Here is a 27,431-nt window from a genome sequence, read left to right on the forward strand (position 1 = left end):
ATAACTGTATCAAAACAGAAAGATATTTACAATTGGTTGATAATATAATTAATTCATTAATATACTCAAAAATGTTAACTAACTATCAAAAACTGCATTTTAATTATAATAAATATGAAAACAAATACACCAAAAAATCAAAGTTCACATTCCAAATTCAATATGAAAATACGGCAAAAACATATTCATAGAGAAATAAAATGTACTAGTCCTACTCCAAACTGTGTAAAGAGTTGTAATTTGGTGTGGGGGAATAAGATTGACTATTCCCACTATAAAATAAACAACAGTAGGGAGGGCATTGTCCTTTTAGGGATGGGTAGGTATCAGATTTGCTAAACCCTCTTCAACGTAAGCACCAACGACAATGCATTGCACTTTGGAAGGGGTCATTTTAGAATTCCCACTCTAACCTATGCAGCAGTAAAGAAAATATTATACTTTGGAGAGGTCAAATTCAATTCCCAATACAACCTAAACAACTGCAGATGTTTGGACTTTGAGGCAGTCAGGTTTATTATTCTCACACCATCCTAAGCAAACGTATGGACAGCGTAACTTTTATGGGGGTGGATTAACTATTCCCAATCCAACCTAAGCAACATCAGGGACAGTGATAAATATGAAATATTTTTAAAAGTCACAGCATAAAATATTATTTTCATAGAAAAAATCAATAAAGAATGCATGAACAAATATAAAAAGAAAAGAATATTACCAATTTTGACAAACAAATAAATACCCTTAAAATGTACCTAAACATATATTTGTAAGCATTTTACTTCTTAAAAATTTTTAAAATTCCAATAAAATACTAAAGAAAATAGTAAAAACAATCCTAATCCCCCACAACACAGAAAGTTGCCAAAAATAAAATAATAAACAAAATAATAAATCACAGCAACTAAAATATATTTTACAAAAAACATAAATATTAAAAAGTAAGACATTAAAATAAAGTAAATCCATAAATACCAGCAATTAATAATCTACATAATTATGTAATTATACATTGAAAATAGAAAATGTTATACAGAAAAACATGCATTTCTTAATGTATCACCAAATTAATTTACATTAGTAACAGGCTAATTCACCAAGTAAAGTAGACAAATAATGACCAATTTATAAAAATGTTCATTAAATAACACCAACTAAATTATTTCCATATTTGATAATAAATCTAACCAATTTAAGGTTACAAATTGAGGAAATGTATACAATAATCAAAATGTATGGCATAACGTCTTCCCACACTACCGCCATACAAACCTAAAAACCCACAATAAATAAAACAATTAAAATAAGCTAAAAACATCACTTAAAATATCTTACCAAAGCAATACAAAAACTAGTACACAGTAAACCCAATAACAATTAATTAACATATTATTAACTTGCAGTACACAAATCATAAAACCTAGAAAAATAATGAAAAAATCAATAACATACGCAACTATATTTAAAAAAAATGATATTAAATGCTTTAAAACGTGATATTCATTGGGGGCTTGGCTAGCGCCCAAGGGAGATGGCGGCGGATCCGTACATCTCCCAGAGGCGGCGGCACACCAAAGGCGTTAGCGATGCAGCTCACGTGAATAAAGCCGGCAAAATCACTAATTTGGATGACATGTCGGAACCTTAGCGTTCCCCAGCGGAGGGCTTTTCATTGCGGGAAGACACGCTTTGAAGTGCGAATTTGCCTTTCTCTCTCAGCAAGCCACAATGCCTGCCATTTTGTCTTAAGGTGATATGAGGAGATTCCTCTCTCTTTGAACCTCGCCTATTCATGTGCTACAGCTCTTTTTAATCCTAACGTGATGCGCTACATATGAATATTTCACAATCTTCATTCTACAAGCTCTTTAAATGCCAATACTTCAATACTTCACCTTTTTTAACATGAACTCTTCTTTATTCTAACTGCTAGCGGCCATTTTGATCTCAAGGAGTCTATGCAGGCAAGACTGTATATTAATATTATTGTGCACACATCAATTACCTGCACCTATTGTTTGGATAAGCACATTTTTAACTTTCTTCAATATTAACGCAAGTAAGCTTTCAGATATGGTATTGCTTTTTCAATGCCCTTCTTCAGTGCGCATATATTTCGTTTTGCTGACAATTGAGGCATCATACTATCTCCAATATGACATTACAATGACAATTAAGGTCTTTCTTTACACTAAAGGTCTTAAGAGTTCATTTCTTGTATACGAAATGCTTATTTAACTCTATTGTCAACACCTTTCATGTACTGCATGCTCTCTACAGTTATTTATGCATGATAACCTTCTCACCTTTTGTGTGCGCCTTTCCCTTCAATTAAGCTGGTGGAGGTCACAAGCTTCTATTTTCACTTAACTGCGGTGGAACTTGTACATTTCTAACCTATTTTTTCATTTTAGGGAAGATTACTTACACATACTGAAATCTATTAAATTATTGGTGCCCTCAGCTATTCACCCATTTGCCTCTCGAGCACACCTATATACTCATCGCTTCAAGATGGAGGACTCTATGACGTCCTCTCCAAAAAGCGTTTCTGACAGAAAAAGATCGAAAACCTTGAAAGCAGGAACAGGAGGAATAACTTGCGCATATATGGAATGCCGGGAAGGTTCAGAGGGACCAGATCCTATTGCTTTTATCAAATCCTTATTACCAACTGCACTCAAGTTGCCAGAAACCATCTTGAATATTCAACGTGCTCAGAGGCTTGGTCCCATACGTTCTTCGTCATCTGTTCCACACAAACTATGATGTGCTATACTTTATTTTCTTGAATATACAGATCTCCTCAAAGTCTTGGCTGCAGTGTGTTCTCTGAAGAGGATTTTACTTTCAGGAAGCCAACTTTATTTTTCACAAGACTACACCAAATCCATGGCAGACAGAAGAAAATATTTTTTTGCGTTCTCTTGCAGCACAATTTGGCCTATTTCATCCTTGCTTATTCAAAGTAACCTTAAACAACAACACCATTACCTAAAAAGATCTGATTACGCTCAAACATTTTGTGAACTTCCACTGCCCTGATAAAATGGAAATTTCAAAGTCATGTCCTTGATGTTTGTCTTCTTGCAGGTTTCATAGTCATATTTTCATAATTCCCACTCCGTCGAAGTTTTTTCATGCAGTCCATTGGTTACCTAATAGTTTATACATTGTTATGATCTATTCAATATGTTCCGTACCAAGTAGCATCACTTTTGGGAAACAGCCTTTACAACGCTACTTTTACACCGCCCTACCATTTCAACAAAACTTTTACAACGCAACATCCATTAAAACGCATGCATTTACAATGCAACCATTAAAACGCATGACAATGCAACGCACACCACTACAACGCATGCCATTACAACGCAGTCATTACAACGCATACCATTACAACGCATAGCATTACAACACATAGTACCCTTACACTATCCAACACTTACCCTACTGTTGCACCCCCTGGAGTTAGAATTGTAATTTTCACCCCTAAAATATCCAACACTTACCCTACTGTTGCACCCCATGGAGTTAGAATAGTAATTTTAACCCCTACGCTATCGAATACGTACCTTACATGCAATGTAATGTTATTCATTGTAATGGTATGCGTTGTAAATGTAGTATGCGTTGTACTGGAATGTGTTGTAAAGGTAGTTTGAAAGAATTTGTTGTAATGGTATGCGTTGTAATGGATGTTGCGGTGTAAAAATTGTGTAGGTAGCCGCTGTAAAAGTATGCGTTGTAACGTCATACATCCATCACTTTTATGTAGTTCTCTGATATTCGTTTATACCTTTATTATGATATAGTTGTTTAACTAACTTCTTTTTCTCCCTACAAGTTCCTCTTCACGTTACTCTTCTCTCATGGTTGTAACCACTTTTCCCGACGTTGTGTCGTCCTGTGGAGCCTGGACGTGTCATCCTTCCATGTGGCCTACCAGAGGTTTGGAATCACTCCAGGTATCGTTTTTCTCCTATTTCTTCTCTCCATATTCTCAGCATTATCATTACCTGGATATATATTTTCTTTGCCATCTGTCTTTAATCTTTCCCTCTCCTTTTTCCATTTCCTATCCTTTCTTCTCTATCCTCTTTCTTATCCTTATATTTTTAGCATATTCCTAGTTCATCTTGCTTGTCACAAACTGTTTACATCTACTGTATTCACTATTCATCACATGTTAATCCATTATGATGTTTTAGGTTATACTCTTGTTTTGCAAAATTGGTTCGAGTTGTTAGTTGGCTTATCTCTGGATCTACTTTCCTTGATTTGTTCTTTTCTGTGATTAATGTGTTCATCCTCGACCTGTTGTTTTACCTATGTCTTTGAATATTGTATTTGGAATGTGAAAGGTCTCCATTCTCCCATTAAAAGACAACGGGTCTTCACCTTCAGCCAAGCTTGGTGCAGACATAGCAAGTTTAAAGGAGTCTCACCTAACAGCTGAAGAATCCATTAAACTTAAGAGGTGTTGGGGTGGAGAGGTTTTTTTACTCACCGGGCGATGGCAAACGAAATGGGGTTCTTACCTTATATCGCAAGTCACTTTCTGTTAAAGAATTATCACAAAGCTCTGATGAGAATGGTCGATGGCTATTTACTAAACTTCTGATTGATAAAATCCCACTTTCCTTGTTAAATGTTTATGCACCCACTGCTGGTAATCCCTCCTTTTGGTCGTTCTGAGCACAACAAGTTGCTGAATGTATTGATGAAAATTTCATACTCACAGGTGATTGTAATCAAGTATACAACACCTTCCTGGATCGAAATTCTATTGTCTCCTTTACTCCCCACAAAGCTCACAAATCAGTCGAACAAACTATTAAACAATACAAGCTCATTGATGCCTGGAGATTGTGAAACCCCACCACTAAAGAGTACACTTACTACTCACCAGCTCATCACACTCAATCAAAATTAGATTATTTTTTCATCACTCATAACTTAACACATTCCCTGAGGACAGCAGAGATTGGTTCTATTCTAATCTCTAATCACGCTCCCATCACCATGAAATTAGACATTTTACAGAAACCTTGCTCCCCACATAAGTGGCGTTTTAACAATTCCCGCCTCTTGGATACACATTTTGTTTCTTCATTTACTTCATGAATATTTCTCACTCAATCAGACCGATGACCTTCCCTTCCACATAATCTGGGATGCCTTTAAGGCAGGCTCTAGAAATGTCATCATTGGCTATGTTTCTAAAAAACGCAAAAAGTCAAAAGAATTACTACGATACTCCTTGCTAAGGTAAAAAGACTTGAGCATTCTTTTTACTCTTCTCGATCAAAAGAATGCTTCTATTTACCTACTGAAGTCTAGCGCAAAGTTTTATGGCGGACAGAACAAAGCCAGCAAGACTCTAGCCAATTATCTGAAAGTTAAATATAATAAGCTAAATTTAGACTCTATTATGAGCACTCAGCACAAATTGAAATATAAAGACCACGAGATATTATATGAATTTGTTGAATTCTATCAAATGCTCTACACTTCAGAAACATCTCCTACAGATCAACAAATATCTCAGTTTCTGTCTGGTATAAACCGAACCTCTCCTCCATAATGTGACCTTACCAACCTAGAAATGGATCTTTCACAAAAAGAACTACACACTGCACTCTCGGCACTTAAAAAAGACAAAGCCCCTGGCCCAGATGGATTTACAGTCGAAATTTTCTCACATTTTGCTCCCTTCCTATTTCCAAAATTGCACATATTGATTAACTCCTTTTTGGCCTCGGGAAAATCCTCTGGTTCTTTTTCTGGGGCTCTTATTTGCCTTACCCCTAAAGAAGGAAAAGACCTGAGACATTGTAAAAGTCTTTAGCTTTAAGACTAGATTCACACCTTCCTGACTTACTGGGCTTGGAACAATCGGGTTTCATTAAAGGACATTTCATTACAGACAACACACGCTTGTTTTTTGATATTTTATCTAAATCTTCGCATGCTACACATCCTCTGGCTGCTATAGCATTGGACGCTGAGAAGGCGTTCGACAGAGTGGAATGGTCATATGTCTTCCAAATCCTACAATGGTTTGGCTTTGGGCCTAAGATAATCCTCTGAATTTCGCGATTATATTCTAACCCAAGAGCAGCAGTGTGCACCAATGGGGTGTCTCCCTCATTTTCTTGCGATGAGGTGTCCACCAAGGATGTCCATTATCACCATTTCTTTTTAATCTATCTTTAAAACTGTTTCTTTTACAAATTTGTCAGCATAAAGATATTCAAGGTTTTAACTTTAATGATACTCATATTAAACTGGCAGCATATGCTGACGATATATTGTTATTTATCTCCCAACCCGATTCATCTATCCCTGCGTTTTTAAATGAAGTAGACTCCTTCACAGCTGTCTCCGGATATAAATTAAATAAAGATAAATGCGAAATACTACCCCTCGCAAAATATACCTTTAAAGACGATTTTGCTCTCCACCTTCGCATGGTGTCCCCAGTATATTAAATATTTTGGCCTTCATTTCATCCCCTCCATTTCAAATACAATTTCCAGATGTATGGAAAATTGTATACAGAGAATATCGACCTTAACAACTAAATGCCATCCTTTGTATTTATCCTGGTGGGTCCTTCTCAACACCATAAAAATGATGCTGTCACCCATACTCCTTTATACGATCTCTAATATTCCACTATCTATTCCTTCGAAAATGTTCAAGAAGATAAATTCTTTGTTATCCTTTTTTCTTTGGGGCAATACAAAGTCTTGTTTGTCCTTATCCAAATTGACCCACCCGAACTTGGAAGGCGGTGTTAATTTCCATAATTTCCCCATATATCAAAAATCTTTTTCACTCATACAATCATATAAATGCCTCTCACACACTTATGCCCAACACCCCCTGTGGGCTAAACTGGGCTTTCCTTTTTATCCCCTTTTTCCTTCCAAGAGTATCTCTCGTTTTCACGGAAACCACAACATTTTTCAACTCCTATATTTAAATATACATCTAAGATTTTGCAACCTACACATTTTGGGGACTCTAGTAATGGGACTCTCCTCTCCAATTCCAAGATATGGCATAATATTTTCATTTTGATACATGATAAACCTTTCTATTGTAAGACGTGGAGACAAAAAGGCTTAATATGGGTCCACCAGCTCCATCAACAAGAGCAATTCATGTCTTTCACAAAGCTTAAAAGTCTGTTTGGTTTACCATCCTCTTTCCATTTTATGTATGCAATATTAAAGCAAGCTATCTTGGATGCGTACACTTGTGGCACACCTCCTACCTCCTCCACCAGCGTCTCTCACCTCCTCGGTCAATGGATTGCGCTCCTTATTACAAGTCAACCCCAAGGCTTCTGTCATTTACACATATCTACTAGCTCCATGTGTTCCACAAGACAAATCCAAGGAGAATTCTCATGGGAGAAGGATCTGGAAGTTGACTGGTCAACTATACTTTGGGACAAAGTTTGGATTAAGAGTAGGAAATCTTTGAGAGCTGCTAATACCATGCAAACACTTTTTAAAATGTATAATAGGTTATTACTTACTACAGCTCTCTTGCATAAACAACATGCTTGCGCTTTGGATACCTGCTGGACATGCTTCTCACCTCAGGCAGACCTTCACCATCTACTTATTTCATGACCGCTTGTTCAAGCTTTTTGAAACAAGGTCTGGACCCAAATCACTTACATTTTTCATTCTCATTATCCCTTTTCATTTACCAACGTATTTTTAGGTAGTGTATCCCCGATATGGTCACATCACACCCCTAATACAAGAATTATTCACCTTTTATTGCCAGTTGCCCTTCAGCAAATTATTACAAATTGGAAAGACTTCACTAAATTATCTTATCAAGCTTGGTGGTATGCTATTTGCTATAACCATAGGTTTGATACAGCCCTCATACATCCTATCACCATGGCCACGTCTCTGTGTGTGTTTACCTGTCATTACATTCATTGAAACTAGTGCCAAGTGTTCACTTTCTCTAACTCCCACACAACAAGAGGTTGCCAAGCCTCCGTGATTTTCCGATGATGTACCTTTTATATGCTTAACTACTGTTCCTTATATTATAGTTTATATATCATATGACTTTCTTCTTAATATGATTATTAATCTTTTCTGCTCAGATAGACCATTTTTGATTGTATGTGTATTTATTTCTCTCATGTATTCAATGACTATTTCATGTGACTTTATAATGCTATTTTGCCTGTTGTATTGAGATATGCTTTTTCTTCAATAAATACATTTTTGAACTGAAAAAAACGTGATATTCATAGTGAAATATTCTGTCCCATAATATTTTTGCCATCATGATATTTTTTGACGATATTTGTATCAGACTACATTTTTAAAAAAAATACTTTGCCATGCTTAGGCTGAATAGTGGGTGGCAGGGTTTCAAAAACCATTATGTTTTGGCTTTAAGGTATGGCTTAAAATGTATAGAAGTCTATGTGTGTTTGTGTGAGCGTTTTTTCGAGGGTTTGCTGATGTGTTTGATGTTATATTGTCATCTTTTAATTGAAATTCCACAGCACAGGAATATGTTCCAGAGCAGTGCAAATTTGTATTTTTTGATGCGGCCATGAAACTCGTTGGACAATTATGTGGATTTGGGTGACCTCGCGTAGCCCAGTTTCCTAATACAATTATTTTGGCAGAATACTGTCTGTTTTTAGCCTTGATTGTGTATTTTGGATATGATCTTGCCATTGGCATCTCCTAATGTTTTCCACCCCTTATGTAGTTCATGGCCATTCATTTTAAAGTAGTGCCAATTGCTAGTTGAACAATATATTGTTGACCTTTGTTTCTGCCTTTATGCAACACATTTTGCATTACGATGTTTAGAGAATTTCCAACTTGGCCTATTGCTCCTGTAAGAGGCCAAAGGTTTGGTTATATATATGTGAATGTAGTGGTGCATATTCTTCTTATTATCAATTTAGAATTCAACCTCTCTCTGGTTTTAGCATTACCTCAATGTTTTCAGTTTTACTTAAGAAATTGATGCGTTGAAGATTTGACAATGATTAAAACGTTGTATGGCTTGTTTATTTTGTTGTATTGCTACCAGTGGCTGCCACATTTAGAATGAATGACACATTGAAGATACTGCTTGCAATATGGCTTGGGTTAGTAATATATTGAGCAAAGTGAAACATAACAATTATGATTTCAACAGTGAGTGATTAATTGTGATGAATAACTTAGTTAGTCAGTTGTTCTAGAATCTGGATGCAAGTATGCTCTGCAGCTCCCTTGCTTTCTTCTGAACTCCCATCCCAGATACCTACCTAGTTGTAATTACTTTGTTCGATGTTTTAACGTCTTCCTAGACCCGTCGCAATTCCGATTCAGACGGAACCACAGCACAGAGACAGCCCTCATTGCCTCCACAGACGACATCTGACACCAACTAGACAACAGCAAAACCTCAGCCCTCATCCTCCTGGACCTGTCAGCTGCCTTCAACACGGTCTGCCACCACATACTAAGAACACGCCTCCAAGAAGCCGGAATCTGGGCAAAAGCCCTAGACTGGACCACCTCCTTCCTCTCCGACAGAACCCAGAGGGTCCGCCCCCCACCCCACCGTTCCAAAGCTACTAACCTCATCTGCGGCGTACCTAAGGGCTCATCTCTCAGCTCGACGCTTTTCAACATCTACATGGCCCCCCCTCACTCAAGTGGCCCGCCAACATGACCTGAACATCATCTCCTACGCCTACGACCCCCAGCTCATCCTCTCCCTCACCAAGGACCCACACACCGCCAAAACCAACCTCCACGAGGGAATGAAGGCCGTCGCCGAGTGGATGAGGAGCAGCCGTCTGAAGCTGAACTCAGACAAGACAAAAGTCCTCATCCTCGGCCCCACCAAGTCTACCTGGGATGACTCCTGGTGGCTGACAACGCTAGGAACAGCACCGACATCCATGGACCACTCATGCAACTTGGGAGTCATCCTCGACTCCTCCCTCTCCATGTCCAAGCAGGTCAGCGCCGTCTCCTCCTTCTGCTACAACACCCTCTGCATGCTTCGCAGGATCTACAAGTGGATCTCGATGGAAACCAGAAGAGCGGTGACCCAAGCCCTCGTCAGCAGCCGGCTCGACTACGGCAACGCACTCTACGCGGGAATCCTGACCAAACACCTACAGCGACTACAACGCATCCCGAACGCCTCGGCCCGTCTGATCCTCAACCTCCTCCGATGCAGCCACATCACCCCCCACCTCAGAGACCTTCACTGGCTCCCCATCAACAAGAGGATCACCTTCAAGCTCCTCACCCACGCTCACAAAGCACACTCCACAACTCCGGACCAGCCTACCTGAACAACAGACTCAACTTCTACACCCCCGCCCGCCAGCTCCGCTCCGCCAGCCACGCCCTCGCTGACATCCCACGAATCCAGTGTACCACCTCCGGAGGCAGATCCTTCTCCTTCCTCGCTGCCAAGACCTGGAGTATCCTCCCCACCCACTTGGCGCAAACCCAGGTCCTGCTCACCTTCAGGAAGCTCCTCAAGACCTGGCTCTTCGAGCAGTAGCAAAAACAACAAGTGAGGGACAGAATGTGGATCAATGTCACACATTCACCCCAGTCAAAGGATCTGGGCCCAAATCCATCGTTTTTTTGCACTCCACACCACCCTGGGTTAGACAATAGCGATATGCAAATCAGCTCTGACCCTGTTGCCCCATGGGAACAGTCCAGTCCGAACTACAAAAGCCATGTCCTTCCCAGAACGGAATCAAGCATCCGAGGACCAGACCGGTTTCGAGGTAACACCTCTCATCAGCCCGGCTAGCTTGACTCCAAGTGGTGTGGAGTGCCTGGGACCCACGTCTGGGCATCCCCAGCGCACTTAGGGCGGCAATTGCAAAAACAACAAGTGATGGACAGAATGTGGATCAATGTCACACATTCACCCCAGTCAAAGGATCTGGGCCCAAATCCATCGTTTTTTTGCACTCCACACCACCCTGGGTTAGACAATAGCGATATGCAAATCAGCTCTGACCCTGTTGCCCCATGGGAACAGTCCAGTCCGAACTACAAAAGCCATGTCCTTCCCAGAACGAAATCAAGCATCCGAGGACCAGACCGGTTTCGAGGTAACACCTCTCATCAGCCCGGCTAGCTTGACTCCAAGTGGTGTGGAGTGCCTGGGACCCACGTCTGGGCATCCCCAGCGCACTTAGGGCGGCAATTGCAAAAACAACAAGTGATGGACAGAATGTGGATCAATGTCACACATTCACCCCAGTCAAAGGATCTGGGCCCAAATCCATCGTTTTTTTGCACTCCACACCACCCTGGGTTAGACAATAGCGATATGCAAATCAGCTCTGACCCTGTTGCCCCATGGGAACAGTCCAGTCCGAACTACAAAAGCCATGTCCTTCCCAGAACGGAATCAAGCATCCGAGAACCAGACCGGTTTCGAGGTAACACCTCTCATCAGCCCGGCTAGCTTGACTCCAAGTGGTGTGGAGTGCCTGGGACCCACGTCTGGGCATCCCCAGCGCACTTAGGGCGGCAATTGCAAAAACAACAAGTGATGGACAGAATGTGGATCAATGTCACACATTCACCCCAGTCAAAGGATCTGGGCCCAAATCCATCGTTTTTTTGCACTCCACACCACCCTGGGTTAGACAATAGCGATATGCAAATCAGCTCTGACCCTGTTGCCCCATGGGAACAGTCCAGTCCGAACTACAAAAGCCATGTCCTTCCCAGAACGGAATCAAGCATCCGAGGACCAGACCGGTTTCGAGGTAACACCTCTCATCAGCCCGGCTAGCTTGACTCCAAGTGGTGTGGAGTGCCTGGGACCCACGTCTGGGCATCCCCAGCGCACTTAGGGCGGCAATTGCAAAAACAACAAGTGATGGACAGAATGTGGATCAATGTCACACATTCACCCCAGTCAAAGGATCTGGGCCCAAATCCATCGTTTTTTTGCACTCCACACCACCCTGGGTTAGACAATAGCGATATGCAAATCAGCTCTGACCCTGTTGCCCCATGGGAACAGTCCAGTCCGAACTACAAAAGCCATGTCCTTCCCAGAACGGAATCAAGCATCCGAGGACCAGACCGGTTTCGAGGTAACACCTCTCATCAGCCCGGCTAGCTTGACTCCAAGTGGTGTGGAGTGCCTGGGACCCACGTCTGGGCATCCCCAGCGCACTTAGGGCGGCAATTGCAAAAACAACAAGTGATGGACAGAATGTGGATCAATGTCACACATTCACCCCAGTCAAAGGATCTGGGCCCAAATCCATCGTTTTTTTGCACTCCACACCACCCTGGGTTAGACAATAGTGATATGCAAATCAGCTCTGACCCTGTTGCCCCATGGGAACAGTCCAGTCCGAACTACAAAAGCCATGTCCTTCCCAGAACGGAATCAAGCATCCGAGGACCAGACCGGTTTCGAGGTAACACCTCTCATCAGCCCGGCTAGCTTGACTCCAAGTGGTGTGGAGTGCCTGGGACCCACGTCTGGGCATCCCCAGCGCACTTAGGGCGGCAATTGCAAAAACAACAAGTGATGGACAGAATGTGGATCAATGTCACACATTCACCCCAGTCAAAGGATCTGGGCCCAAATCCATCGTTTTTTTGCACTCCACACCACCCTGGGTTAGACAATAGCGATATGCAAATCAGCTCTGACCCTGTTGCCCCATGGGAACAGTCCAGTCCGAACTACAAAAGCCATGTCCTTCCCAGAACGGAATCAAGCATCCGAGGACCAGACCGGTTTCGAGGTAACACCTCTCATCAGCCCGGCTAGCTTGACTCCAAGTGGTGTGGAGTGCCTGGGACCCACGTCTGGGCATCCCCAGCGCACTTAGGGCGGCAATTGCAAAAACAACAAGTGATGGACAGAATGTGGATCAATGTCACACATTCACCCCAGTCAAAGGATCTGGGCCCAAATCCATCGTTTTTTTGCACTCCACACCACCCTGGGTTAGACAATAGCGATATGCAAATCAGCTCTGACCCTGTTGCCCCATGGGAACAGTCCAGTCCGAACTACAAAAGCCATGTCCTTCCCAGAATCCGCTCTAAGTGTACTGGGGATGCCCAGACGTGGGTCCCAGGCACTCCACACCACTGGAGTCAAGCTAGCCGGGCTGATGAGAGGTGTTACCTCGAAACCGGTCCGGTCCTCGGATGCTTGATTCCGTTCTGGGAAGGACATGGCTTTTGTAGTTCGGACTGGACTGTTCCCATGGGGCACAGGGTCAGAGCTGATTTGCATATCGCCATTGTCTAACCCAGGGTGGTGTGGAGTGCAAAAAAACGATGGATTAGGACCCAGATCTTTTGACTGGGTTGAATGTGTGACATTGATCCTCATTCGGTCCATCACCTGTTGTTTTTGCAAATCCGCTCTAAGTGTACTGGGGATGCCCAGACGTGGGTCCCAGGCACTCCACACCACTGGAGTCAAGCTAGCCGGGCTGATGAGAGGTGTTACCTCGAAACCGGTCCGGTCCTCGGATGCTTGATTCCGTTCTGGGAAGGACATGGCTTTTGTAGTTCGGACTGGACTGTTCCCATGGGGCACAGGGTCAGAGCTGATTTGCATATCGCCATTGTCTAACCCAGGGTGGTGTGGAGTGCAAAAAAACGATGGATTAGGACCCAGATCTTTTGACTGGGTTGAATGTGTGACATTGATCCTCATTCGGTCCATCACCTGTTGTTTTTGCAAATCCGCGCTAAGTGTACTGGGGATGCCCAGACGTGGGTCCCAGGCACTCCACACCACTGGAGTCAAGCTAGCCGGGCTGATGAGAGGTGTTACCTCGAAACCGGTCCGGTCCTCGGATGCTTGATTCCGTTCTGGGAAGGACATGGCTTTTGTAGTTCGGACTGGACTGTTCCCATGGGGCACAGGGTCAGAGCTGATTTGCATATCGCCATTGTCTAACCCAGGGTGGTGTGGAGTGCAAAAAAACGATGGATTAGGACCCAGATCTTTTGACTGGGTTGAATGTGTGACATTGATCCTCATTCGGTCCATCACCTGTTGTTTTTGCAAATCCGCTCTAAGTGTACTGGGGATGCCCAGACGTGGGTCCCAGGCACTCCACACCACTGGAGTCAAGCTAGCCGGGCTGATGAGAGGTGTTACCTCGAAACCGGTCCGGTCCTCGGATGCTTGATTCCGTTCTGGGAAGGACATGGCTTTTGTAGTTCGGACTGGACTGTTCCCATGGGGCACAGGGTCAGAGCTGATTTGCATATCGCCATTGTCTAACCCAGGGTGGTGTGGAGTGCAAAAAAACGATGGATTAGGACCCAGATCTTTTGACTGGGTTGAATGTGTGACATTGATCCTCATTCGGTCCATCACCTGTTGTTTTTGCAAATCCGCTCTAAGTGTACTGGGGATGCCCAGACGTGGGTCCCAGGCACTCCACACCACTGGAGTCAAGCTAGCCGGGCTGATGAGAGGTGTTACCTCGAAACCGGTCCGGTCCTCGGATGCTTGATTCCGTTCTGGGAAGGACATGGCTTTTGTAGTTCGGACTGGACTGTTCCCATGGGGCACAGGGTCAGAGCTGATTTGCATATCGCCATTGTCTAACCCAGGGTGGTGTGGAGTGCAAAAAAACGATGGATTAGGACCCAGATCTTTTGACTGGGTTGAATGTGTGACATTGATCCTCATTCGGTCCATCACCTGTTGTTTTTGCAAATCCGCTCTAAGTGTACTGGGGATGCCCAGACGTGGGCCCCAGGCACTCCACACCACTGGAGTCAAGCTAGCCGGGCTGATGAGAGGTGTTACCTCGAAACCGGTCCGGTCCTCGGATGCTTGATTCCGTTCTGGGAAGGACATGGCTTTTGTAGTTCGGACTGGACTGTTCCCATGGGGCACAGGGTCAGAGCTGATTTGCATATCGCCATTGTCTAACCCAGGGTGGTGTGGAGTGCAAAAAAACGATGGATTAGGACCCAGATCTTTTGACTGGGTTGAATGTGTGACATTGATCCTCATTCGGTCCATCACCTGTTGTTTTTGCAAATCCTCTTCGAGCAGTAGCAGCAGCCACCCCCCCCCCCCCCCCACAGCACCTTGAGACCCTCACGCATAAGTAGTGCGCTTTACAAGTTCTGTGATTGATTGATTGAATGTCTTAGGTTTCTTCTGGCTGGCTATATTCATAGAGCCTCCCTTATAGTATACAAGACTTCTTGAACAGTTAGTTGAGGAAGGAGAGCCTGAATAATGAGAGTCTATTTTTTGTTGTACAGCCATCTCCAACCAAGATTAATTGTTAAGAACCACTATTAAAAATGTGTGCAGTCTCGTAAATAAGAACCAGTTCCTTTATGTGGAAATGGGGAATACAGAATGTGATTCAGTCCATGGGCATTTGTGCATGTATTGATGTAGCTCTTCTCGGGGGAGCCTGGAAGTACCTGTTGTGTGCATTCCCTATGCACACTGCCTCTCACTTGAGCCATTGTTAAACCCACATTTATGGGTTTATTTTTATCTGTCTAGAGTTTTCTGGGTGGATTCCAGTCAAGAATGCAATGTCTATAAAGAAGATTTCTGCCCTGACTAGTCAAATATGAACAATACCGATCCGTGATTGGAGCTTGGGCCCATCCTGAGTTTCCCAAATCTTTATTAGTAGTTCACCTTTACCAGTCATTCATTTGAATCATGTAGATGAGTTCAGGTGACCCAGCAACAGAGTGATATGAACCCAGAGATGACCAATTGTAGTAATAAATTGTAAATATATAGAGATCACGACTCCAGACGAGCAGTTGAAGCGCTTTGCAGCAAGTAGCATACTACTCCAGAACCCTAAGTTGGAGGGAAATAGGAAATAAATACATTAGTAAAATGTCCTTTCTTTTCCTTGTAAGATTAATTGTCTTAGATTTGTGATGGATCTCATGCATCTATTCCCTTGTTTTTTATAGGGATAGATTAATCAAAATGGAATAAGAAAAGGTAAAATTTGAGATGTTCTTGGGACGAAAAGGGAGAAATGAAAGGATTTTTTTTTAAATCATGTATATGGGTGTACATGTGAATGTATATACATGTGTGTAGGTGTGTGTGTATAAATGTATTCACTGAAAAAACAAAGGCTAAAGTGACGTTATAGATAGGAATTGTTCATATATTTTACTTTACATTGTTTTTAAACATACAAATTCATTGAAAAAACAAACATGATGTGATGTGATAGCTAGCTGAAAATTTCAATGCCAATGAAACTTTTTAAACATACAAACCACCAAAATTGAACATTTATTGTTAGCCCTGGTAACTATAACTAAGGCTCTAAGGTAGCTATAAATCGCACCCCTACTGTGCACAGTTTTTTCATCAATAATTTAATTGCAAATGTTGCAGTGATATGTTCAATGGTTTCATAGAAGATGTAATGAGTGATGCTATGTGTCGAGTAATTAGTAGTATATGAGGAGGGTGTGAGTTCCTCGAGAATGAGGGTACAGCTTTGACCTTGGTTCTGGAGTGGGATGCCTTTCTTGGTGGGAGTGTGGAGGACACTTTTGCAGGATCTAGAGAAGGAGGAACTGCGGCTACGTCAGGCAGAGACAGCCCGCCCAGAGAATCTGGGGGTACAGGACGAGGTCTAGGCAGCGAGAGAGGGAGTGGCGACACAAGTGGAGAGGTTGCGCTGCTTCGAACATAAAGCATTTTTGGTGTGGGTGCATGCGGAAAGGGATAAGGTGAGCACCCTCCTGGCGTGGTTGGCCAACCTGGCCATGAGGGGTACGCCCATCCTGGCCTTGACCTCCCCTGCGGGGACACCGGAGAATACCCAGCAGGTGATTAATGGGATGTTCTTGGCATATTACGCAGACCTATAGGAGAGTAACCTGCGCGACATGGGTGATGGGTTAGGGAATTCTTAGCTGAGGTTCGACTACTGCGCCTCAAGGAGAACTAGGTGGATACACTGGGGCAGGAGATTACAGTGGGGGAAATACGTAGTGCAATAAAAAATATTGCGCGCAAGAAAACCCCAGGTGCTGATTGCCTACCAGTAGAATTTTCCTCGACATACGTTGATATCTTGGCCCCCAAACTGCTGGCCGTTTATCAGAGGCCCGGGACATGGGGAGGATGCTTTTTTCCACTCACAAAGCTATCATTATCTCGCTGTTGAAACCAGGAAAAACCCCTTCACTAGGTCGACCTACCGCCCGTTATCAATGTTACCATCTGATTATAAAATATTGAGCAGGATTCTTGCGACTCTGCCCTTCCCTATATGGCGCAACTGGTCCATAATGACCAGGCGTGCTTTATTCCAAAACACACTACGGCAACTAATGTGAGACGTTTAATCCGAATTCTGGTGGAGGATCATAGCCAGACTTCCAATGCAGCGGTTATCTCTGTATATTTTGAAAACACATTCAACAGCCTGGAGCGGCCATAATTGTTGCGGGTCCGTCACATGTTCCGGCTTGGGGAATCCTTTGCGGGGTGGACAGGGATCCTTTAGAGAGTACATATATATATGTATTAAAAAATGAAATTGTATGTTTTTTTTTATACTTACATTAATTACTATTCCCACTTCAGTGAGTGCAACAGTAGGGAAAGCTTTGGATAGCGTAGGGGTAAAAATTACTATTCCCACTCAGGTGAGTGCAACAGTAGGGAAAGCGTTGGATAGCGGGAGGGTAAAAATTACTATTCCCACTCCAGAGAGTGCAACAGTAGGGAAAGCGTTGGATCGTGTAGGGGTAAAAATGACTATTCCCACTCCAGTGAGTGCAACAGTAGGGAAAGCGTTGGATAGCGTTGGTGTAAAAATTACTATTCCCACTCCAGTGAGTGCAACAGTAGGGAAAGTAAATACTTCATATATGAATAAAAATAAATTAAATATTAATACCAATTACAAATTAATTAAAAGTAATTACCAATTTAATATAATATAATATTTAATCAATTACAATACAAATAAATAATAATTATTAAAAATATTTACCTATTCATACAAATTAATTACTAACTAACAATTAATTAATTAACAATTAAAGAATAATTCAAAAGTAATTCAAAATAAATACCAATAAATAAATTAAAGAATTTAATTAATTACAATTAAATTACATCCCACCCTATTCCCCAATAAACCCACAACCCGCAACAGAAAATAAATTAATAAAATTAACATAATTATCAATTATTCACTTAATAAAAAATAATTACTAATTATAATTAAATTAATTACCAATTAAAATTAATTAACAATTAATTCAAGATAAATGCCAATAAATAAATTAAAACATTTCATTAATTAGAATTACCTTACTTCCCACCCTATTCCCCAATAAACCCACAACCCTCAACAGAAAATAAATTAATACAAATAACATAATTATCAATTAATCGATTAATATAAATTAATTACCAATTATATTTGAATAATTACCAATTAAAAATTAATTAACAATTAATTCAAAATAAATACCAATAAATATATTAAAATATTTAATTAATTATAATTAAATTACAAAGGATGGGTTCAAATATCTCGGGACATATGTCTCCATGCATCCCGTGGTCAGATACGAAAAGAACCTTCTCCCTCCGTTGATTCGGCTGAAGCGAGATGTTGCGTGCTGGCAGAAGCTTCCGCTGTCTATGTTGGGACGGGCTGCCCTCTTTAAAACGATGTTGCTTCCTCGTTTTCTCTATGCCCTTCAAAATACTCTTGATATTGTATTGTCCAGCTAGTTATTCTCGCGAATTGGAGGGTTTGCAACGGAAGTTGTTGTGGGATGGTAGACCGCGTATAGCGTTGGCTAAATTGACGCTGCTGTGGTATGATGGGGGGATTTTTCTCCCTGATATTAAAAGATATTATTGGGCATCGCAATTGGGGGCTATTAATCATGGTACGTACAGGCCTGTATCTGATCCCGGCTATGCCATGGATAGATGGATACTTCCTGGAGGCAATTATAACAGAGCGTTGTATACTAGGTCTGTGGAGAAGAGTTTGACTGGGCCGACTAGGGCGGCAGTCCGGATATGGCATGATGCTACTAGCTCGCTTGGATGGAAAGACAGTTTGACTTTAGCGACCCCTCTTTTCGGCTCTGTGAGGTTCGGCAGACTGTGGAATACTAAGGGTTTCGACAAATGGGATCTCATTGGCATTTCCACAGTGGGCGACCTCCGGGTGAAGGGAAAGGTTAAATCATTTGTAGCCTTACAGACTGAGTACGAATTGGGAGACACGGAATACTTTCGATATGCGCAGGTTCGTCACGCACTGACATTGGTTTTCCCGGAGGGGGTGGAGAGACCGGAGGCAACCCCATTGGAGGACCGTATATTGGACGGTTATCTGCCTGATAGCACCATTTCCCTTGTCTATAAGAAGCTGATCAATCATAGAGCTGACCTTTTGACACAACTACGGGATAAGTTGACCCGGGACGGCCTAGAACTTGATGATGAGGACTGGCAATCGGCGATCTCCTCACCAAAGGAGGTTGCAATTACGGCGCGATTGAGATTGGTTCAGCTTAAAATACTACACAGAGTCTATGTCATGGGTCCCTGTTTGATCCGAATGGGTTTCACAACCGAAGGTCTGTGTCAGTGGGGATGTGGTCACTTGGGGACGTTTCTGCATATCATATGGGAATGTCGGTATGTGGCTGAATATTGGGGCAGGGTCCACGAGGAGATGCAGGAAGTGACAGGGGTGGCTCTATTGCCAGAAGCTAGGTGATGTTTGTTGAATGTCTGGAAGCCGACTGATCTCAATACGGCACAGACCCAATGGGTGACTTTGGGGGCCATGATTCCTACACGGAACATAGCACAGCAGTGGGGGTCCCAGAGGCCACCCGCTATTGAGGTGTGGATAGAAAACATGGATTGGTGCATGTTCCGGGAAAAAACTGTGTATTTGGCTTGGGAAGCCCGAGGAAATGGAATAATGTATGGAATCGATACAGGGGGAACATATGTGTACCACCTGCGACTGCAACCTTTGATGTCCCACTTTCCCCCTGACCCCTTACTGTTAACGCTGACGTTGTATCTCTTCTGTACCCTCTCCTCCTCTCTCCTCCCCCCTCAGTTCATCATTAATTGTATCATATGCTGATATTGTGGACGACCCTCGTATGTTCTATGCACTCATGTATTCTGTGGTTGCCTTGCTTTAATAAAAAGAAATATAAAAAAAAAACTCGATGCCATTAAAAAATTGATATTAACTTACTTACCTCAAATTCGATATTTTTGTTTACTATATTCTGTCCATTCGATATTTTGTTCATTCTATATTTTGAATTCGAAATTACTGCAATTCTATTTGATATTTTTGTTGACTATATTCTCTCCATTCGATATTTTGTCCATTCTATATTTCTAATTCGATATTACTGCAATTCTATATTTTCGACTCAATATTTTGACTGAATACCCTGGAGAGACATTACCCCGGATTAAATCTCTGTGGGGATATGCAGTTTATCTCCCTATATGCGGACAACTTGTTAATCTTCCTCGCTAACACGGATACAGCCTTGGAGGTTGCGAGGCAATTGCTTCATGCTTTTGGATGGTACTCAGGGCTGGAGGGGAACTGGGCATAGACTTGCTTGTTTCCGATGGCTCAGTCTGGGGAGAACCCCTTCCTGGTAGTGGGCATTTGCTGGGAACCCTGATGCTTGCCTTACCTAGGCACTAACATTTATCATGCCCCCGAGGATTTGCTGGAAGTTAATCTGGGTCGGGCCATACGAGGACTTAGGGCAGCTTTGCATATTAGAGTACGTTGCCGCTATCGGTGGCAGGTCGGGTGGCGCTCCTGAAGATGGTGGCGCTCCCTCACTTACTGTATTATTTTTGGACGTAACCAGTCTGGGTGGCGTCCTGACTAGATAGGATCAAAACGCTGTCGACCCTCCATACAGCACGACTCATGGCACACCATCATCCTTGGTTCTCAAACAAATATTAATTACTCATTGATTGAGGATGAACTTTTTTTGTATATATTGTATTTTCACCTTGTTACCTTGCGTCCTTTGTTGTGTTCACCCACTTGTCACTTGCGTCGTCACTCTTTGTTTCACTAACACCTTGTGCACAAAGCCTCCTTGGGTTGCCACCGCCTTTTATACCAACAGTGCTGTAAGAACTGTCCTGTATAAAATGTGTTCTTAATACATGATGCTATATGCACTTTCTAAAACTGAAATCCAAAGTCTCTCTTCTTTTTTCTGCGTTCTCGTAATGTCGTGTGCATACATATATACTTGCCTTTTTATTGAATCCGATTGAGATATTGTTGTTGAAAACGAATAACTGATCTTGCCATGGAACTTGATCAGAGTACTTGCTTATTGCACTGGTTCCCGCATACCTTTAAATCAAAAGTGATGAGCAAATTTATAGACTTGGGTCTCGTATTAGCTAATAGAGAGATTACAACGCTCTGGAAATCAGCAAGAGGGCCCAATGTGGGGAGATGGAGGGTGGAATTACTCAAATAGGCATTGAGCTAAGGTACGCTTAGGCTACAACAGGCCCTGCAAACTAATAATGAAAAGGCGCTGGAAGCAGCGAGGGCATGGGAGGCCTTGGTTGCACTACTGAAGGCACCTGAGATGGATTCGGAGGGGGGTTCGGCCCTGGAAGGTAAAGGTGGTTTAACTGACACCATAGCACTGGGAGAGTAAAACTAGGCACGCTCCGTGGGACAAGTGGTGAGCTCCAATAAAAGTATGCTACCTGTACTGCCCTACTGTTGCTCAATTGTCAGACTCAGGAAAATCAGATGCTCCTACATATTTACACTGTGAGTAGTTAACCCTTTAAGTGCTGCCGTCGGCCAACGGTCGTCGCGAGCACTAAGCATGGGTGAATTTTCAGAAACTGGCGTTCGCGAATTTGCATATTTGCGAACTCGCAATCCGCAAAATCCGCGAATTCTCGCGAATTTGCAGATTTTTTTTGTGTTCGCAAGGCTTTCTGCCAGTTTGCGAGGGTTTTGTACCAGTTCACAATTGCGAACTTACTTACGGTCGCGACTTTGTTGTTTCTATGTCTGGTTCATCATCACAGGTTCACAGCACCCTCTGTTTCACCACTGCCACCCTCTGATTCACCCATGCCACCCTCTGGTACATCACTGCCACCCTCTGATTCATCACTGTAGATTATGGGGGGGAAAAGCAAGCACACCTGCCCTGCTTCAACTGACATGAATTAATTTGAGGTTGATTAATGTGTCACTGAATTTAAACTTCCTGTCTGGCACCTGCTTCCTTATCTGTAATTTGCTTGCTGTTGCACTGCAATTTTTTTCCCAGGACCTTTGTCGCCTACTTGTAGCTATTCTATGAGCCTGCTGTGAGGGTCAGAGCAGGGTCATAGAATAGTTGCAAGTAGGCAACTGAACTCTGGAGGGGCCCCTCAGGAAGCACTACTGGGAATGGTTACTAATGATGAGTTTGAACTTTTGCACCTGGTGAGTGCTTTCAGTTTTGCAAAACTTGTTTTTATGCAGAACAGCAACTGTAATGCCCCAAACAAAAGTAGGCAACTGAACTCTGGAGGGGCCCCTCAGGAAGCACTACAGGGAATGGTTACTAATGATGAGTGAACTTTTGCACCTGCTGAGTGCTTTCAGTTTTGCAAAACTCGTTTTTCTGCAGAACAGCAACTGTAATGCCCCAAACAAACTTACTTGTGAAAGTTGATTTCTAATCCAAAGGTGATACAAAGAAAGTCAAAAAGGCCTAAAATCCAAAAAAGTGCAGGCAAATGTCAACCCGAGGAGTTATTCTGATAAAAATCAGCATTTTCCGAAGGTTTATGCTGCTTGCTGGTGGATTTCTTGTGCAGAATTGCAAATTTGTAATTTTGCGAATGCAATATTGTTGCTGCCCGCCGCATCCACATGTTCGCAATTGCGAACTCTCGCGATGCGTCGCCAAACTCCCGCGGGATCCAGCAGCAAAATCCAAAATGGCGCAGCACTCGCAAAATATCGAGAAAAACAACTCCGCAAACGCTGAATGATGGTAAGTGAACGCCGCACGCCACAATATTGTATCACCAAGCAAAAAAATCCGCTGTGTGCAAATTTGCGGATTTTTGGTAAATTCACGAGAGTTTGTGGATTGCGAATTTACTGAAAATCCGCAAAATCCGCGAGCGGAACAGATTTTCCGCCCATGCTTAGCGAGCACTACCTTGCTAGTGCTGCACACGACCGTTGGCCGACGGGCCAGCATTCGTTCTCCGAATGTTCAGCACTGGGCACTGAACGTTCGACGCTGCAAAGGTGTTAAGGCACACCGGTGGTGGGGGAGGGGTGGGGAAGGGGATAAGGGGACAAACAGTTTGAGTTTTTTTTATGATGTCATATATTTGATTTTGCAATGCTGCAATAATCCCACTTGTTATTTGAAAAACCAATAAAAATACTTTATATATTTATAGTTACCGGCGCTAACTGCAACTAGTCACCAACCCACCTGGGGTGCGCCAACCCCACGCTGTGCATGTCCTTTGGTTGTGTGCAGTGTGGGGTCAGTCGCAAAGCGTGGTATGCATGCAGGCCCACGTTCAACCCCTTGCAGGCAGCCAACCCCATGCATTTGGCTGTGCACTGCAGTGGGTAGGTGCAGAGCCTAGCCTATGGACAGACCCCATGTCTGACCCCACTATAGACAGACAACTGTGCATGCTGACGGGCTTTGTTTCAGCTCCTGACCTATGGCCAGACACTGTGACCAACACCCGCAGGCTGCCACCACATGCAACTCACTGCCTTTAGTAGGCAAACGGAAGGGTTGACATTCAAGCCATGAGGACCCCATCCCACAGAGCATTATTTTTAAAGGTGAAGTGCATGGTCCTTCACCTCGAGCCACTTCTGCCAAAGAGGACCCCATCCCTCTGTCCCAAATTATATTTGTAAAGAGGAGGGGGGCATATGGCATGCTTCCCTGAGCCAGAAGGAGCCTGAGGACCCTATTCTCTGGGCCTTTAAGGGGAGGGGGTGCAAGCCTCCTCCCTGAGCCAGTAGTGCCCTGGTGATCCCATCCCCTAGGTCTAAACCATATATCTAAGGGGTAGGGGCACACAGGCCTCATCTCCGTGCTAATAGTGTTCCCCAAATCCCCTGGGACCTACATGTATATATTAAGAGAAGCGGGCATGCAGTTCCCCTCCCAGAGCCTTAATGGGCCCTATGGACACCATCCCCCAGAGCTAAATTCCAACAAAAAGGGGAATAGACTGTGTGGCACTCCTCCTGGACCCTCAATACGCATACATACATACATACATACATACATACATACACACATACCCCATCCCATGACTCCGCATACCATTATAAAGGGGCCCCAGTGCACCCACCAAGCAGGACAAATGGGGCTTTGGTGGGAACCTCAGGTCCCCTGCAGCCCCAACCAGCTCCCTGCTTGGTGTGTGAGCTGTCATAGGCCCCACCCAGAAGGAGAAGCTGTTTTTGTATGCTCTCTGAGGCTGGAAGAAATATCTGTTTCCTTGCCTGCAGGAGCACGGGCAGAAAAAGAAAAGATTGCTTCCAGCATGTTTAAAGCTCCTACTGGATGGGAGCAAGCCTGGTTTACTTGCCTGCACTGCTACAGACTGGAAAAGACATGTTTGCTCCCGCCTGGAGGGATGTTTAAAAATTATACCACAAGGTGGGAGCAAACATATGTTTCCCTGCCTGCGGAGATACGGGCTGGAAAAAAACGCTGACCCGGGGGTGGGCTCCCTGGGACAGAGTACTTGAGCTGGCCTAGGGAAATGGGTAACAGGGCCTCTTAAAATTCACTGAGAGGTGCTGAGTGGCCCCCCTCCACTTTATTTGTGATTATTGTCCTGGGCATGGAACTAACAAAGCGCGGGAGGTTGCTTACTCCCTCCTCCTAATGCATAGTGCCATGGGGTCACCGGGGCTGCCATTGGCTCAGGGAGGGGGCTAAGCACCCCACTCTCCTTATTTACGGACTGAAATGAGCTAGGGAAGGAGGGCCCAACTCACGCCCCCTCCCTAATTATTCTTTGTTTAATTGATGTGATCCAGTGAAAGTCCCACATGATCACAGCAAAATCTACCATTTATTTTTTTATTGTGTACCAAGTGGGATCCCTCTGGGTGCCCCTAACATTGCCTGGTGGCGTTCTCCCTTATATTATTTTTACTTTTAAACTTCAGGACCAGGGACTGTGAACCTTATAGATCTTGGTGAGTCGGGTCCCACCGTGGCTTTTTCTGCGGTCTTCCAGCCCACCCTATTTAGATGGTGCCAATTGCATAGATGAAAGACCAATGCAGTCCCACCGTCACTGCCAGGAAATCTTGACCATGTTGACGGGAGATAGGCAAAAGCAGCTCTTGGAGGTGGTACAGCCACTTTGTCCACTGGGCCAATCACAATGTTTCTTCCTGCAGAGCAAAAACACCTTAACTTTTGACTCCTAAATATCTCTAGTTATTTGAACTTTGATGTATCTTTAGTAAAATTGTGTAACTAAATATACTTGCTTTCACTGTAGTCAAGACGTTGTAGAATATCACTGTACGTTTCGGACTTTAAGACATAGCCACTACATATCAAACAAACAACATTAGATTCAGACATATATGATTGCCAGGGATATTTTTTTAAGAGGATTCCAAATTTGAGATATAAAAACTTAAGTTTATATACTTCTGTGGCTCAACAGTCCAGGCAGTAAAAATGGTATCAGTGTATTTACGGGTGTCTTGACAGATGAGTACATTTGTTTTCCCTGTGTAGAGGTTACAATTGCCCTACAGATGAGGTCTCCAAATGAATGAGCTTTGCTGAATTTTCAGTATAAGCATTTCTGTGAAGACATTATTGTGTGTGATCTCCACATGGGTGTTAGAGTTTAACTCCTTGGACGCTCATGACGAGCTCAGCTCGTCATATGATGTACACCTCCATACACTCATGACGAGCTCAGCTCGTCATGAACAATGGGGTATCTCAAGTGCCAGCACAGGAGGAAAATAACACTAGCATCGATGGTGTTAAGGGGGTCATCAGTATTACGGATCGCCACCGCCTGTATGGCGGTGGTGATCCGCCCGCCATAAACCACTGCCCGCTTACAAATTCCCCTGCCACATTACCATGCCGGGGAGACACCGGCGGACGGAAAGACCTTCCGCCGGTTTTCTACCCAGTCGCCGAGTGGACCGGGCGGAAAAGCTGCTAACATGGGGGCGGTGTCTGGGTGACACCGCCAACCATTTTAGCATGTCTGCGGGGAAATGCCTCTGCCACGGAAAGGCAGGCAGTTCCAGCAATTGGGGGCCCGTAGGGGGCCCCCAGGGACCCTGGGGGGTGCACATGGGGGGCACCTATGGTACCCTCCTACAGTTCCATGCACAACATGGCAGGCACCGCGCTGTGCCTGCCAAGTTGTGCATGGAAGTGCACGACATGCCTTCCTGGCATTGCGGGGCCGGTGCTGAGAGCACTTCCTGCCGCAATACCAGGAATGTGCCCGTCAGTGTGGCAGCCACATCATAATGTCTACAACGGGCCCCCGACAGCAATGGCTGGCGGGCCCATTTCACGAAAGGATGGCGGGGGGACAAAGTCCTATCGCCATCCTAATTACCCCCTAAGTGTTCCATTTTCTACACTTTGTAATTTTAACTCATTTGTTAGATTGCTATTTTCACACAATTCTTGATGGATTTAAAATAGCACAAAACCCTTTTTTGGTTGCTTATGGAAGCCTTGCTTTGGTGTTTGGTGTATGGATGGTACTTGTAGCAATGTGTGTGACCTGATTATTGGATAATATATAGGATATACATATTTAAATATATCTTTGATGAACACATTGTTTAAAAGTTTGTTGGTGTCATGTATAGTAGATATGAGATGCTCAGAACTCAGCAGAGCACTCAGGACCACATTTATAAAAAAAACTACACACACCCCAACAAGCCACCTTCCTGCGCTGTGTCCAAGGGCAAGAATGTGCCGTATTTGCCTCTATATGCTGCATTCCTGTCCTTTCCTAGCACTGGTGCACTTTTGGCTGCCTACTGCAAATGTAGGCACCCTTGTGTCATGTTTCAAGGGTGCCTGTGTCGCATACAGGATTGCTTTTGTGCAGGGAGGAACACCTTCCTGCACAAAAATAATTCTTAGGCACATTTTCGTCTTTCTAAGTGTGCTTCAGAATGATATTTCTCCTTGTTGCGCCTCTTGTGGGGAGGTGTACAATGTTGACGCATTCCCAGGTCTACCAATGTTGGTAAATCGGGGGATGTTTCAGAATCCAATGGTGGGTGCGTGGGAACACCC

This window comes from Lissotriton vulgaris, chromosome 7, assembly GCF_964263255.1.
Source record: "Lissotriton vulgaris chromosome 7, aLisVul1.2, whole genome shotgun sequence".
Taxonomy (NCBI): Eukaryota; Metazoa; Chordata; class Amphibia; order Caudata; family Salamandridae; genus Lissotriton; species Lissotriton vulgaris.